The sequence below is a fragment of the Dipteris shenzhenensis genome, chromosome 33 (genome assembly GCF_047967505.1).
Source record: "Dipteris shenzhenensis isolate YYH24624 ecotype China chromosome 33, Dip_SZ_1.0, whole genome shotgun sequence".
NCBI lineage: Eukaryota > Viridiplantae > Streptophyta > Polypodiopsida > Gleicheniales > Dipteridaceae > Dipteris > Dipteris shenzhenensis.
This window is the reverse complement of record NC_141628.1, coordinates 32,029,201-32,045,313: the sequence shown is the minus strand read 5'-3', so window position 1 is coordinate 32,045,313 and position 16,113 is coordinate 32,029,201. Positions and strand designations below refer to the sequence as shown.

At 49.8% G+C, this 16,113-nt stretch overlaps 1 protein-coding gene across 3 annotated transcripts in view; it reads right to left on the bottom strand.

Moving 5' to 3' along the window:
• Window positions 1-16,113, bottom strand: part of ATVPS33 (Sec1/munc18-like (SM) proteins superfamily) — a 237,513-nt gene that overhangs the window by 129,991 nt on the left and 91,409 nt on the right. The window lies entirely within an intron of this gene.

Sequence of the window (16,113 nt, the reverse complement as noted above, 5' to 3'; positions counted from 1 at the left end):
ATGGTGACGATCCCGGCAATGGAACCACTGAAACCAGCCTTCGATAAACAAAAGGGCAGTGATCTTCTTCTACTCAGTCATAAGCTTCATAAATGGCCACAATGCAAGCTTCAGTCACTTCAATCACTTAGCACAACTTAGAAACAAGCTTCAACAACAACAAAGGTGAGGCTAGAATGCCCCTGCTCAATGAAAATAGTACACAGTGCACCCACTGGCCCCAAATGCCTTGGCACCCCTTACGGTATTTATTTAATGCTTCTAAATGGAAATGCTTTACAACAAGGGTTCAACCCTGCACTGTTCCTCTCTGCAAATCCTCTACTTGTCTTCAAGGAATCTAATCCAAGTGCACCACTAGAATTCCCACTGGCAAGGCATACTCAGGCATTCACTTCTGATCTGACACAACTTAGAAGCATTTAGGCATCCAAAGCACTAGCAAACTGAGCTCAAGGCAGCCTCAAGGCTATCACATGCATCCACACTGTCCTTAGGCCTTCCACAGGATCACCCTTGCCTTTGGGTGCTTGCTAGAACATGTAGGAATCTTGAAAGGACTGCACACAACAATGCAAAAAGCTGCAAAGCAAAAAAGAACAAGGAAAAACAGAACCTGGAACCAACTCCCGCTGTCTGTGGCAGAGGGGCGAGCTCCTTCCTCGCACCTATCCTCTATGGGTGCAGGTGTCTTCCAGCAATCAGGAGAAGAGAGAAATGAAGGTACAGAGCGGAGGGTGAACAAGAAAGAGCTATAGAGGAAAGATGGTCCACAGATCTGTCCCGAAATGACTGCCTCGGGATCTGTGCCTGACTCCTCCTAAGGGAGGGTGCCAAAAGCAGCAAGGAAAGTTCCTCCTGCAGCCTGCACTGGTCCAAAACAGCTCCAGAACAGCTCCAAAAGCCACCACGCAGCCAGAAACATGTGCACAAAGGTCCAGCACAGCAAAAGACAACCCCGGGCACCTGCTGGAGGCAGCTGAACACGTCCGTACGCACATTCGTACAGCCCGTACGAAAATTTTCAAAAAGTTCAGAAATGACTACTAGCACTTCCTGGAAGTGTGTACTAGCCTTGGAACAATCAAAACAAGCTTAAAACGGCTTAAAACATACTTGAAACAGCTCAAACAGCTCAAAAACTGCACAAGAACAACTGAAAACGTCCAACACCTCTGGGAGAGTGAGGGGAGAGAGATGGAAGGTGAGGGAAGGGCATGCATACACATGCATGAAAAATGGCACCTCCTCCTTGCCATTTTCCCCTTCATTAAAGTCCTAACCCCCATACCAAGAACAACGTTGGTTGTCCTTGGGCCCAACTTTTAGACCCCTCTTTTAAAGCCTTTGCCTTGCCCCTAGGACCTAGTGGTGCACCTAGACTTTGCCCTTAGGAACTTCTAGGAAGTGTGCACTTCCTCTAGCCAGTCCCTCACGGCCAAACCATTACAACACTTAACCATGGTTAACCTCGGGTTAAGCGTAGGTTGAGTTATGAAGATACTTTACATCACTTTTCACGTCCTCGTGACAGTGCACCTCCTCATGCCAAGAGCAGACCAATCCCACCTATCCTTTGATATGGCACTCCCTAAACCCATATAGGACATGCACAGGCCTGCCCCTTCCACATACCACTAGTACGATTTTGATCAATCCAAAACCCACATCTATGATAGTTATCTCACCACCCTCTAAGGGCATATAGATGATGAGTCACATATCAATACCAAAGTCATCCTCCTCACATTCTCATCACATAGCAGCCCAACACTCCTTTCACTACATGCTTAAAAACACAAAAAAGCCACTTGAAGGGTTTGTAGCCGGAAATGGTTGGTACAATGATGAGTGCAAAGTGCTTTCAAAGTTGGCATTCCAAGACCAAATAAGGATAATTGAACATGGGTCGTACCAAAAAAGAGTACAGACATTTATTTTTACCCAAGAAACGACGGTTTCTATCAGCTGTAACTCCAAAGAAATTTGGAAAGATCCTAGAAAGGAGATCACCATGTCCCCTCTAGGACCCTAGTCCTAGATATACTATATGACATTCCTGACCAACTCATGCTCGACCTGGAAGACAGACCCACCCTACCACTTCTACACTCTTCACCACAGCCTAGCTGAAAGAGGCCATCAAGAATCCAAAAGAGCAAAGCCAAGGATCAAGCTGACTCCTAACCCACGGTTGGGAGGTATTTGGTCCAATCCTTGCCAAACTGTCCAATGAAGCCTTTCATAGAATCTTTCCCAATTCCTCAACTACTAACACATCATACAACGAAGAAGATTCCATGGAAGTAGGTAGCACAAGACTATCATGGGCAGCACCAATACGCTTGACTACAGGACACGCCTCACTGGCGGGACTGTGCCTCCAAGCACACTTCCAATAAGGAACACGAAGTTGCTTCTTTGTTTTTTCCTCTTGTCCGACCAGTTGCCCTATACGCAAGTGCTTTTGGGACAATATAAACAAAGAAAGAAAGAAATTTTATTAGAGTCTTCGGAAGACCGATGGGTCTATGAGACTGAAAGAAAACCTGATACAAATCACAGTAAGGGTGGAGCTACTGAAACGAGCATCATCACCCGTGCTGAATCCTAAGTCTGATCATACATAATCAAATACATCTGGATGTAACAATGAAAAGAAAAGGATTGGTGGAGCGGAGCGGAGCGGAATCCTCCGTATGTCATGTCCCCCTGGCTAGTGCATAGCCGGTGATGGGACGCTGGTGCCTGTCAAGGGGTGCCGTGCATCTCGGTCTCCTGGACGAGGCTCGACACAAGACCAAAGCCATCGTGACTCCCGTGGGACGTATCCCGGGTCTAAACAATGACGGGAGGTCCCCCAGAGTGATCTGTGTGTCCCCTCGATGTCTCGTGTGTCGTGTTGCGATCATCGGGTCGAGGTCTCTGATTGTTTGAAAAAAACGAATGATGGAAAAGTAGGATCACCAAAGACTATGATTTCTTTCCATCCATAGAGTCCAAAGTGCCCAGTATCGCACCCAAACAAAAAATAAATCAAAACCCTGTCTAGAAGGATGAAAACCAAATAACCAGAAGAACCTGCCAAAAGTAATAGTAGGAAATCTCGCTCGAAGCCCCTGACGAATGAGAGCGAGGAAATCACAGATATGTGGACAGTGCCAGAAAATGTGAAGTACAGATTCAACAAAATGTAGACATTTGTGGCAAACAGCCGGGCAATATGTCTATGCGCGAGTAACTGCCCAGATGGAAAAATGCCAAGTAGGACTCACCAAAGGAAAAGTTGTTGCCGAAGAGGGACTTTATAATGCCAAAGGAGACGCAACCGCTTTCTCCACCACTTTAGTGGGCGATCCATATGCCAAACAGAATTGGCTCCGTCAGAAACCCAAGGCGGAGGTAACAACACTTCATGCAGAGAAGGCACTATGATATGTGAGAGCTTCAAAGGACGGGCTGAAGAAGATGAAGAATGGAGAGTCCAATCCTCAAGACTATCCTGAAGTTCCAAACGAGGTACCGGCAAGAAAGATTGAAGCATTTCTGAAATTTTATGCCATAAAGGACGATAATGAGCTCCCAAACCATATTTGCTAGCAGCCATAGAAAAAGATAAAAGAGTGCCATCATCCTGAAGTACATCCGCCACAGAAGAAATACCTTTGAAAGATATAAAATAAGAACGCCTGGGTTCTTGTATAGCCAAAGGAGGGTGGAATACTTTGGACCAATAAATATTCTCAAACCTCAAGGAATTTCCCGACAAAAAATCCCTGCCATCCCATTCCAAGTGGGATAATATATGCTTCCAATCAAGAAGCAAACGAGAGACAAAAAGACAGCCTCTGATCTTGCCTTGAATAAAGCCAAATAGAAAATCCCACTGTGTAGGCTGCCAATGCCCAAAAGCAGAAGTATCAATATGCAACAAAAGAGAGCGGAACATGCAAGCCCAGGGCTGATTCCCTTGCATAAACTACAACATCATTTTTCCCCTGTGAGCAAGTATATGCATTTGAATATTGAGTATGTTCAAACCCCCGTGCATCTTTGGAGAACAGAGACGATGCATAGAGAGTAATCTGAGACTTTTCTTGCCATTTTTTGAACACCAGAAAATCTCCAAGATAGCAGACATAAAGGAAACCAGATCTGCCTTAGTAAACATGATGAGGGAATTGGATTGTGTTACTCGCAAACGAACATGTAATGGCCAAGTTGCAAGCTTCCAATATTCAAGTTTTGCCTTCAACTTTGTGAGCATCCAATCAATTTGTTGAGAACAAGTGAGCCCCCAACCTAGAGGATAGCCAAGATGTCGAATCAAGTGAGAAGTTGGAACAATTTCCCTAGGCCACAAAAGACTATGCCAGTCTTTAGCATGCAACAGCAATAGCTTGGATTTCTGAAAATTCACACGAAGACCAACAGCTAAACCATATGTAGAAAGAGCCTGCATAATCAAGGAGAGATCCCTCTGAGTATTTTTCGGGGTAACGAAAAAATCATCAGCATATGCTTGAGCAATCATGCTACGGCTGCCAGGAATTTCCAATCCGTGCAACATGCCAGTGTCCAAAAGGTGGTCCATATATTGAAGCATTGGATGAGTGGCTATGGCAAATAGTAAAGCACTGAGGGGAATTCCTTGCTGAACTGAACAACCAAGAGTCCAGGTTGTAGAAATATCCCCTGAAAGTATGTAGGCAGCTTCACTATCTTGATATAGCCAATTGATAACTTAATGCATTTTTGTGGGCTTCTACAGTATTTCCCTAGCGGACGCTTCGAGTTGGTTAGAGAGAGCTTACCACCATGGGAAGAAGGGGCTTTCCCCTCTGCTGAAGGTTTTAGAGAATGGGTCCGATGATCCGGCCTCTCCTTCAAAACCTTCACAGAAGCGCCTTCGTTTGCACCCTTCGTTTGCACACTGGACATCCTCCGACCACCTCGACATCGACCGCAAGCAGACAGCTATTTGTGGCCCATCTCTCCTCTTCATGAGTATACGCATTATCTCTTGGAACGTCAACGGGTTCCACTCATCAGGAACCCGCGGCCCCAGGAAGATGGTGCTCAGACAGGAGCTCCAGCCAACTTTGGTGGGAAGGGTAGATGTGCTCCTATTGCAAGAACACAAGCTTTCAGCTTCTCAGACCAGTAAGTTTGGGAAGGTCCTCACAGGACGCTCCCACACCTACTGGGAACCTTCGATTGGCGAGCAGGGGAGGAGCGGGGGTGTCTGTACCTCCATCGACGCTTCTCTAGTTCAGCATGTGTGGTTTTGGCACCTTGATCCCAGGACAAGCGCTTTGGGTGGGCTTGAATATTGAGGGATCCCGCATCAGCATCCTCAATATCTATGCCCCGACTGACCTTAGACGGAGAGCCGCTTTCTAGAGCTCTTTGACAGACTTATTGCCAGAGATGGATTCTTGGATTGTAGGAGGGGATTTCAATAACCTTGAGGCTTTAGAGGATCAGCAGGGACGGGGCCCAGAGTTCCTCGGTATAGCTCAGGCGGAGCAGGCGGAATGGGACTCCTTGTTCGCTGTGGGAGGTCGGGACAGTTGGAGGGAGCCTTCCTTTTGCAGGTGGACAAGGAGCCTGGACTTCTCTTGGTGTTACAGGAGGGAGAGAGGCAGAATTTTGGAGCGGTTGGACCGTTTCTATGTCAGTGATTGGGCAATAGGCAGAGGTGGAGAGTCAGGGGTGGTTCCAGGGACGACCCTCTCCGACCATGCCCCAGTCATCCTAGTCCTGGACTCAGCCTCTCATTCCTTACCTCCCCGCTCGTGCCGGATCCCAGACTCCATCTACTCCAGAGCAGCGGTTCGCAATAGGATAGTGGACCTGTGGGAGCAGGATTGGGACCCCATGGGGGATATGGCGGGTTAGGTACTTCAGGTTCTTGCCGAGTCTAGTCTCATATGTCAACAGGAGGCGACTCTAGTCAGGCAGCAGTGGTGGGTGAAGGAGAGGGGTCTCAGACGAGACCTTGCCTCGATACAGCGGATGCAGCAGTCTTCTCCAGGCTCTGAGAAGCTCAGACGACAGGAGGTTAGAGCCCGAGCCATGTTAGAGGAGATCACCCAGCGACGCTCAGAGTTCTCGTTTCATGCTTCCAAGTCCTTTTGGGCTAGGAAAGGCGACAGGATGTGCAGAGAGTTCTTCAAGATTCATGGCGAGAGGTTAGCAGGGGAACAGCTCCGATCTCTTAGAGCACAGGATGGTAGTGTCAGGACAGATCCAAAGGACGTCAGGGACTTGGCCAAAGATTTCTACACATCCCTGTTCCAGCAGGAGCCCCCAGACCCTCATGCCCGCCGATGCAGGGAGGAGGTGTGGAGGTATACGCCATCGCTCATGCAACCTAGCATGAGTGAAACCCTTCTCGCCCCATTCACCGTGGCAGAGATACAGGATGCTGTGAGCGATATTGATGGCCAAAAATGCCCGGGTGAGGATGGGCTCTCTAGAGCTTTCTTCACCACCTTTTGGAAGTAGATCCACCAGCCCTTGCTCGCATCCTTCCAGCACATCTTCTCCAGCGGACAGATGCCAAAGAGCCTTGTGACAGACTTGATTTGCCTCATCCCCAAAGGGGGGGACTGTCAGGAGATCAGACAGTGGCGCCCTATCACTCTCCTCCCGACTGCCTATAAAATCCTCGCCAAGATGATCAGTAGCCGCATCCCACCCCTGCTACATGACTTGATCCACGACACCCAGACTGGTTTTGTCCAAGATCGCAGCATTTTGGACAACATCTTCACGTTCTTAGAGGCGATGGAGTGGGCCCAGCATAGTGGCCAGCACCTTGCCATACTCCTTGGCTTTGAGAAGGCGTACGATAGGGTAGACTGGTCCTTCTTGGAGGGCACACTTTCTCGGTTCGGTTTCCCGGACGAGTGGATCAGAGGTATTGCTAGCCTCTACAGATCCGCCTCCAGCCGGGTTATCATCAGTGGCAGGATGGGGGAGAGATTCACCCTCGAGCGTTCGGTACGTCAGGGCTGCCCGCTTGTGCCCTACCTCTTCCTATTTTTTGCGGAGGCCATGACTCACTTCCTACGAGCCCGCAAAACTGGTCTTCGAGGGATGCGCCTCCCTATTCGGGACGATGCAGAACTTCTGGACTCCGAGTATGCAGACGACACGTCCTTGTATGTGCAAGATGATATCGAGTCACTGGAGCGAGTGAGACTGTCTTTAGAGGGTTTTTTTTTTTTTTTTTGCATAGCTGCTGGAGCGAAAATCAATTGGCATAAGTCAGTTGGTTTTCTTACGGATCCGGGAGCCAGCTCACAGTGGGGTATTTTCCTGGGGTTTCGTTGGATCCCTAGAGGACAGACAACACGTTACCTAGGATTCCAGGTAGGGATGGATATCACATCGGCTCAGCAGTTCCTACCGGTCCTAGTTTCCATACGACGAAAGCTAACCTTCTAGAGCACGGCTCGGCTATCTCTGGCAAGCAAGGCCCTTGTGGTCAATCAGGTCCTTCTAGCCACCGCTTGGTACGTGGCATCTTGCTAGTGTTTCTCAAGATCGTGCGTAGCCCAACTGAGGAGACTGGTGCGGAACTTTCTGTGGTCTGGCTCAGATGGTTCCAGCACCACCAGAGCCTCGGTCGCCTGGCAGACGGTCATTCTCCCCCAAACAGAGGGCGGTCTTGGCATCATAGATCCAGAACTGCAGAGTCAGACATTACTTTGCAAGTTAGTCATCCGCGGTCTGACCCTAGGAGGGAGAACGTGGAAGCTCTTGCTTCAACATGGTCTCAGCGCGTTTATCCCCCAGAGAGGGGGTGATTGGCAGCCGTCTATCGGGTGGATTCACTTCAGCCCCCCTGACTCAGCCCCACTCCCCTTCCTCCGCGGCCTCGTCCCCGTCTGGAGGAAGTTGCGGCACAGCCTCTCTCAGGTTCCCCCCAGCTGCCATGAGGAGATAGACAAACAACCCCTGATCTGGAGCAGCCAGGTGACAGATGATACAGGTCGCCAGCTTGGAGAGAGATCCCTTATCCCATGGGCGCTCTGGGCACGTGGGCCTACGCGCTCGCTCCGGGTTTGGAGGGACGTCTATAGCCCATTGGGCCCAGGCGAGCTAGTGGCAGCAGTAGGTACGGCACGTGGGATCCAAGCTCGACGAGCGGAGATCGTCAATGCTGCCATTCCTGCAGGTTGGAGGATTCCCATGATCACCAGACAGCTCCTCCTAGGAGATGAGAGGTGGCTAGGGCAGTTCACTCCCCGCGGCATTCCTTTGGTGGTTGCAAGCCTTTTCTCGGACTCCTCGATTCACTTCTTCTCGGTCGCCGATGGTAGCCGCCTCCAGAGCAGAGAGGCCGTGATCAACCCCCAGATTCCCTGGCAGCGCCTTCGCATCATAGGCCTGCAAGGGAAAGCGTGGCATATATACCCCCTGATTGTTCACGACCAGGACTGGAGACTCTGGATTTGGGAGGGCCGCTCCTCGACAGAGGTGGAGTGGGACCCAGGGGAGTGGCGTTGGCCACCACTGGAGACCTCAAAGACCCCTACCCCCTTCTTCTCATACAGCGCGCGTATCGGTATGCGTGCTCTAGGGGCTCTCCAGCGCAGGCTATCCACCTAGGCACATAGTTGGTATGCCCAAGGGATATCTCTGGTCTTTCTTCGTACATTCTGGAAGACTCTTTGGGCAAGTTGGCGGCCAAGGAAGATCTCTTACTTTCTTTGGATGGTGGTCCACAAGGGGCTACCAGTTGGGAGATGGCTGAGGCAGATGGGGGAGTCGTCCCTGAAGCACTGCCAGATGTGTTTTCAGGAGGAGTCGTCCCTGAAGCACTGCCTTTGGAGCTGTTCGCATGCTCAGACAGTGTGGAAGGGAGTCATGGGGATCTTAGCGAGGGCTGCACCCGAGCTAGGACCGGTCACTTGGGGAGCCGTTTGCTGGTGCAGCACCAAGATGGGACATCACTTGGCTTATGAGTTCTCTCGGCAGGATCTAGTTTTCTTCATCACGCAGGCCACCTGGGCATACATGGAAAGCTTCCCTTGGCATCTGACAGAGACAGATGCAGGAGCGATGACTCGGCACCCAGTTTGGGAGATCATAGGGAGTATTGTAGGCTGGCATATCTGGACTTCTAGATGCGCGCAGACCTTAGGAGATCAAGCTTCTTCTGCTACCCAGACCCTAGCGGACATCTGGAGCACGATCATTCACACGCTCAAGGGTCAGTGGGATCAGATTCAAGGGGAGTCTCGGGCAAGGAAGGAGAAGCGACGACGCTTCCTTCGCAACTAGCACCATCAAGAGCTGTTCTTCCAGCACTCTGCTCAGAGTCTTCAGTGGCATTACTCCCCCCCACCGTGGCTGTTCGTCCACACTCAGATGATTATGCCATGAGAGGCTTGTAATTATTTTGTTACCACAGGCTATATCCTTTTTGTGATTACAGCCCGCTGGCCTTTAGGCCTTCTTCTACTCTCGTTTTCAAGCAATATAACTAGCACTACCTTTTGCGCAAAAAAAAAACAATGAAAAGAAAAGAAAAGGATTGGAGCGGAGCGGAATCCTCCGTATGTCATATCCCCCTGGCTGGTGCATAGCCGGTGATGGGACGCTCGTCAAGGTGTGCCGTACATCTCGGTCTCCTGGACAAGGCTCGACACAAGACCAGAGCCACCGTGACTCCCATGGGACATATCCCGGCTCTAAACAATGACGGGAGGTCCCCCAGAGTGATCTGTGTCCCCCCTCGATGTCTCATGTGTCGTGCTACAATCGTCGGGTCGAGATCTCTGTCACGTCTGCGGTTGGAGACTGGATGATCAATGTCACTCGATGGCAAGAACTCTGTGATCCTGCTCTGAGAGGTGTCTGATGATGTGGCCAAGCCTCGTCGCCTGAGTAAGTACTCTCCGTGTTGGACCCCCTCGTGAATGAAGGCCGCGAGGCATCTCTGATCTGGGTAGGTGAGGAATCTAGAAAGCAGCCCGGAGCCCTCTCTGAAGAGGCAATGGTAGCGACCTCGGATCTCGTAGTACACTGGGCACCTGAAAATAAAATGCTCCTCCGACTCAACCTCCTGACAGTCGCACAATATGCATAAGCGATGCTCCCTAGGAATCCCCTCTGCTCTGCCGCTCTCCATGCGGAGGCGGTGTGATGATACCCAAAACTGTCCGATGGAGATCCGTAGTGAGTGAGGCATATGAAGCTCAGTGTACCCCAGTGATATGATGAATCCTTCCTCCGAAATACGAGGACAGTAATCTCTCTAGAAACTCAGCTTCACTGGGAGCTCCCTCGGCTCCAACCAGGTCCTAAAGGTGTGTAGCTGTAGGAGATTCTCTCGAATGACCTGGTTGGTGTGTGGCCCAATCGGGATGGTGGGTGGGAGTACCGGAGAGGCATCTAAACTATACTGGAAAGGAGGTATCCTATCCATGTGGAACCCTAGTCTCACAAACCATCTGTGAGTCCCTGCATACCAGCATCGCTCGTCTCCCTCTGCTGCCAACCTCATGGAGGAATCGAGAGCCAACCATGGCAACCTCCGTCTCCCTGATGTGCAGTCCCCATATGATCTATGTAACCGGCCTTCGGTTTCCTAAAGGGCAGTAGACCATAACTTGCATTGCACTTTCATTATTCACAGCCACATTGCATCATTTCCAACCACTTAACTTTAAACAATACCACTTAGAAACAACTTGAGAAATAACTGGATGGAGGCTAGAGTGCCCCTGCTCAACGAAACCAAGTACAAGACACCACACTGGCCCCAAACACTTGGTACCCCTTCCGGTATTTATTTATTTCTTTACGAATGAAATTGGTACATACAACAAGGGTTCTCCCTCGTGCTCTGCCCCACGGCCAATTCCACTGTCCAAGCCAAACCTTGGCTATAAACTGCATTCCATCCTAGTGCACACACTAGCACCCAAGTGCCAAGGCAAAGCTAAGGCATTCATCATTTGTCCATGACCAACTGTAAAAGTACCCAAGCATTCCACAAAGACTGTAACCAACTGTTAAGCATCCAGACACTTCCCGAAATGCTCAAGCAGCCTCAAGGATTCCAAATGCAATACACTGCCCCTCTGGCACTCTCTCAGGCACACCCTATATAACTGAGTGTCTGCTTAAGCCTGTAAGGTCCAGAGGAAACTCCAAACAAACGGAACAACAACAAGCTTCCAAAAATCACCAAATGCAATCGCATGAAAGGGATAGTGACAAGAGAACTCAAACCAGCTTCAGACAACTTCAATCCAGCCCCGAAACACCTCCAGCAGCGACACATCCAGTGTTGAGGCTAGCAAGAGGAACTGGCAGCTAGGAGAGGGGAAGGAAGAGAGGGATTACGAGCTGGAATGAGAGGGAGAGAGAAAGAGCAAGAGGATCATGGGCAGGAGAGGAAAGCGATCAGCCAGCAACCCGCCTTGGGGTGTGTGCAAGGAATCGTACGATCAACTGCACAACAGCCCGTACAATCTGGAAATCCGTCCGTACAAATAGCCAAAGGTTGTACAATAGTAGCAAGTGCTGCGTACAACGTGCAATCATGGCCTTCGGATTTGTGCAACGTGAAAACAATCGTGCAGCCTGCGTTGAATCATCCGTACAGCAAGAAAAACTGCCCCATAGTGCCTGCAGTCCGTACAGCCGTACGGGCTGCCTCGAAATGCATGAAAAACTCCAAGAAATGCGAGTGGGGGAGCTTTGGAGAACATGCCAAATCTTTTCCCTTCAAAAAAACGTAGGAAGAACATCTCGTAACGTTGAGGAGAGGAGTAAGGAAACAAGAGGTAGTAGGTAGTGCATGAGGGAATGCCACGTGGCCCCCTCATTAAAGCTCTAACCCTTGCAAACCAATGGAACATTGGTTTGCCCCTCACATTAAAATCCTAACCCCTTCTAACCAATGAAACATTGGTTTCCTTGGGCCTAACTTTAAGACCCCTCTAAACCTTGCCTTGCCCCTTGCAAATAGGCCTAGTGTGTGCACCTAGGGACTTCTGGGAAGTGTCTCTTCCCCTGGGCTAGCCCGCTAAGCCAAAGTAAGTCACGGTTCATAACTTCACGTCCCCATGACATACCCTCCTCTTGACACAGCAAACTATCAAGTTTGCTGCTATAAACATAAACCTCCAGCAATGATGATATGGTCTAGGAGAGTGCGCGTGTCCATCCATATATCAATGCATCATCCGTGTGGAGTGACTAGTACACTCATCATAGAAGTCCCGTAGTAGATGTATTGTCAGCAAACAATACCTCGAGTGAGACATACAGTGTCACCAAGCGACTTCTAGATACCGTGAGCCTGTCTGTTGATAAGGGGGTGGAGGAACTACCCCGGGGTGACTGTGGGCATCTCTGATGGCTGTCTACTGAAAGATACGCGCCTCTGAGTCGTCTTATGCTTTGTCCACTTCTTCTCAGCTGTCTTTTTGCTTCCAGGGGAAGCATTACCACCAGGATAAGCTTGCATAATCTCCATGAAAGTCTGTTGTAGCCGTGACAGGGCTCCCACTGCACTTTGCATTTGTAACTGAAAAAGGGCATTGGGATCAAGCTCCTCTGTCTCATCCTCCTCGTCCTGTGAATGCTCAGTGGCATGCTCGAGAGAAACATGCTGTCCCTCATCATTTTGCTCTTCTTCACCCTCACTGGTATTGTGCTCCTCATCAAAGCTGTCTGTTTCCTACTCGGAGATAGTCAGTGATCTCTGGTGGTGCGACATGATTGTTGATGGTATGGCTGTAACAAAAAAAATTCAATGGGGCTTTCTTCACCCACCACTCCCAGGGCTCACCTCTGTAAGAAGATGGTGATGTCCTGGCAACGGAACCACTGTAACCGGCCTTCAGTTTCCTAAAGGGCAGTAGACCATAACTTGCATTGCACTTTCATTATTCACATCCACATTGCATCATTTCCAACCACTTAACTTTAAACAATACAACTTGAGAAATAACTAGATGGAGGCTAGAGTGCCCCTGCTCAACGAAACCAAGTACAAGACACCACACTGGCCCCAAACACTTGGTGCCCCTTCCGGTATTTTTTTATTTCCTTAGGAATGAAATTGGTACATACAACAAGGGCTCTCCCTTGTGCTCTGCCCCACGGCCAATTCCACTGTCCAAGCCAAACCTTGGCTATAAATTGCATTCCATCCTAGTGCACACACTAGCACCCAAGTGCCAAGGCAAAGCTAAGGCATTCATCATTTGTCCATGACCAACTGTAAAAGTACCCAAGCATTCCACAAAGACTATAACCAACTCTTAAGCATCCAGACACTTCCCGAAATGCTCAAGCAGCCTCAAGGATTCCAAATGCAATACACTGCCCCTCTGGCACTCTCCCAGGCACACCCTCTGTAACTGAGTGTCTGCTTAAGCCTGTAAGGTCCAGAGGAAACTCCAAACAACAAACGGAACAACAACAAGCTTCCAAAAATCACCAAATGCAATCGCATGAAAGGGATAGTGACAAGAGAACTCAAACCAGCTTCAGACAACTTCAATCCAGCCCCGAAACACCTCCAGCAGCGACACATCCAGTGTTGAGGCTAGCAAGAGGAACTGACAGCTAGGAGAGGGGAAGGAAGAGAGGGATTACGAGCTGAAATGAGAGAGAGAGAAAGAGCAAGAGGATCACGGGCAGGAGAGGAAAGCGATCAGCCAGCAACCTGCCTTGGGGTGTGTGCAAGGAATCGTACGATCAACCGCACAACAGCCCATACAATCTGGAAATCTGTCCGTACAAATAGCCAAAGATTGAACAATAGTAGCAAGTGCTGCGTAGAACGTGCAATTATGGCCTTGGGATTCGTGCAACGTGAAAACAGTCGTGCAGCCTGCGTTGAATCATCCGTACAGCAAGAAAAACTGCCCCATACTGCAATTAACCTTGGAAATGCGTGCCAAATGATCCGTACAGCAGCACTTATGGCCCGTACAGTCCGTACGGGGCCTTTAATGAAGTGCCTGCAGTCCGTACAGCCGCACGGGCTGCCTCGAAATGCGTGAAAAACTCCAAGAAATGCGAGCGGGGGAGCTTTGGAGAACGTGCCAAATCTTTTCCCTTCAAAAAAACGTAGGAAGAACATCTCATAACGTTGAAGAGAGGAGTAAGGAAACGAGAGGTGGTAGGTAGTGCATGAGGGAATGCCACGTGGCCCCCTCATTAAAGCTCTAACCCTTGCAAACCAATGGAACATTGGTTTGCCCCTCACATTAAAATCCTAACCCCTTCTAACCAATGAAACATTGTTTTCCTTGGGCCTAACTTAAAGACCCCTCTAAACCTTGCCTTGCCCCTTGCAAATAGGCCTAGTGTGTGCACCTAGGGACTTCTAGGAAGTGTCTCTTCCCCTGGGCTAGCCCCCTAAGCCAAAGTAAGTCACGGTTCATAACTTCATGTCCCCGTGACAATCTAACCCGGTGTAGATATGTGATGGTCTGAAAGGCTGCATCTAGCTAGAGTGGAGAAGCACCAAACTCGGCCTGAATGATGTGATGTGGTACAGACGGTTTCCCCCGAATCATCCATGAGAGCATGAGGATCTGCAGGCGCTCCACCCATGTCCACTCTATCTCTGACATGTCAGGCCCCCAACAAGGGCTGCCATACATACGAGCTGGTCAGACCAAGGAGTCGAAGAGAAGAGCCTTGGTCCGAGGGTCCTCGAAGTGGGAGTGAAAGCATTGTCTCTCTAGCCAAGCCAGTGAGACGTATCCCCTGCTCAGTCTGGCTTGCATCCCTGGTCTCATCGTGAAGATCGGGCCGGAGAAGATGACCCCCAAGTAAGTGTATGAGGATACGATCTCAATTGGTGAGCCACCGAAAGTAAAAGTAACCTGCTTCCGTTGCATGTTTGCTCGAGAGGTGTTAAAGATCATGACCTTGGTCTTGCCAAGGTTGACCTCCGAATCATGGGATAAACAAAAAGCCTGAAGTGCATCCAGGTGTCATTGGAGCCCCTCGGGTGTGGACAACAAGAGTGCCACGTAATCTGCATAAAGAAGAATCCTAATGATGATCCCAACAAGTGAGCAACCGGTCCCTCCGAACGCCCCCATGAAAGTCTCAAGCTCATCGATGTAGAGGCCAAACAGGGTCGGTGACAAGGGACAACCCTGTTTAACCCCTATGCTACTCAGGATCTCATCTGCCCAAACTCGGCCTGAGACTCTCTCATACAGTGCCATGACTATCCAAACTTGGCCTGAGACTCTCTCATACAAACTCGGCCTGAGACTCTCTCATATAGTGCCATGACTGCCCATATGATCTCATACATGCGCCTGTCCAAACTCAGCCTGAGACTCCCTCATACAGTGCCATGACTGCCCAGATGATCTACTGATCAAATCCCAGTGTCTATAGGCGTGTGATGAGACGAGCTCGAGGTACTGTGTCAAAGGCTTTGCGGAAATCCACAAAGCAACAATACACCCTCTCCTTCCGTGATCTGAGCTCCTCAATGACACTCCTGATTGTGAGTATGTGATCCATAGTCCCATGGTTTCGCCTGACCCTCTGCTCTGAGCCCTCTCATCTCTGTGAACAGGCTGACCGATGCATCCAATACGGCTGCATAGATCTTGGACATCACACGTCTAATCATGATAGTCCTGTGGTTACTTGGGTCCATGGGATCCCCTGCCTTGTGGATGGGGGTGATGGTGTTGAGTGTCCAGGTGCGAGGGAAGCCAAGGCAAACGACGTCATTGAATAGCTTTGCTAGGATCGGGGCTAACGTGTCGATCCCATATGCGATAAACTCACTGCATAGCCCCTCGTGATCCTTCGCTCGGCCATTGTGCAATTTCAATGTCGCGTCCTTGACTCCCCCTCTGGTGAACAACGTGCAAGTGGTGGGGTGAGGTGTGTGTATGAGATCTGGAGTGGGCAGGTGTGGGACATCATAAAGATGGTGTGCATACGTGTGCCAGACTCTCATGTCGGTGAGGGGTAATGGGGACCTACGCTCAAGGAACCTCCGCCAAAAATCCTTAGAGTTGTTGCTGTACAAGATGTGCAGCAGCTCCTCATTTCGACAAAGAAATGCCTGCTTCTTCCGATGTACAAGGCGTC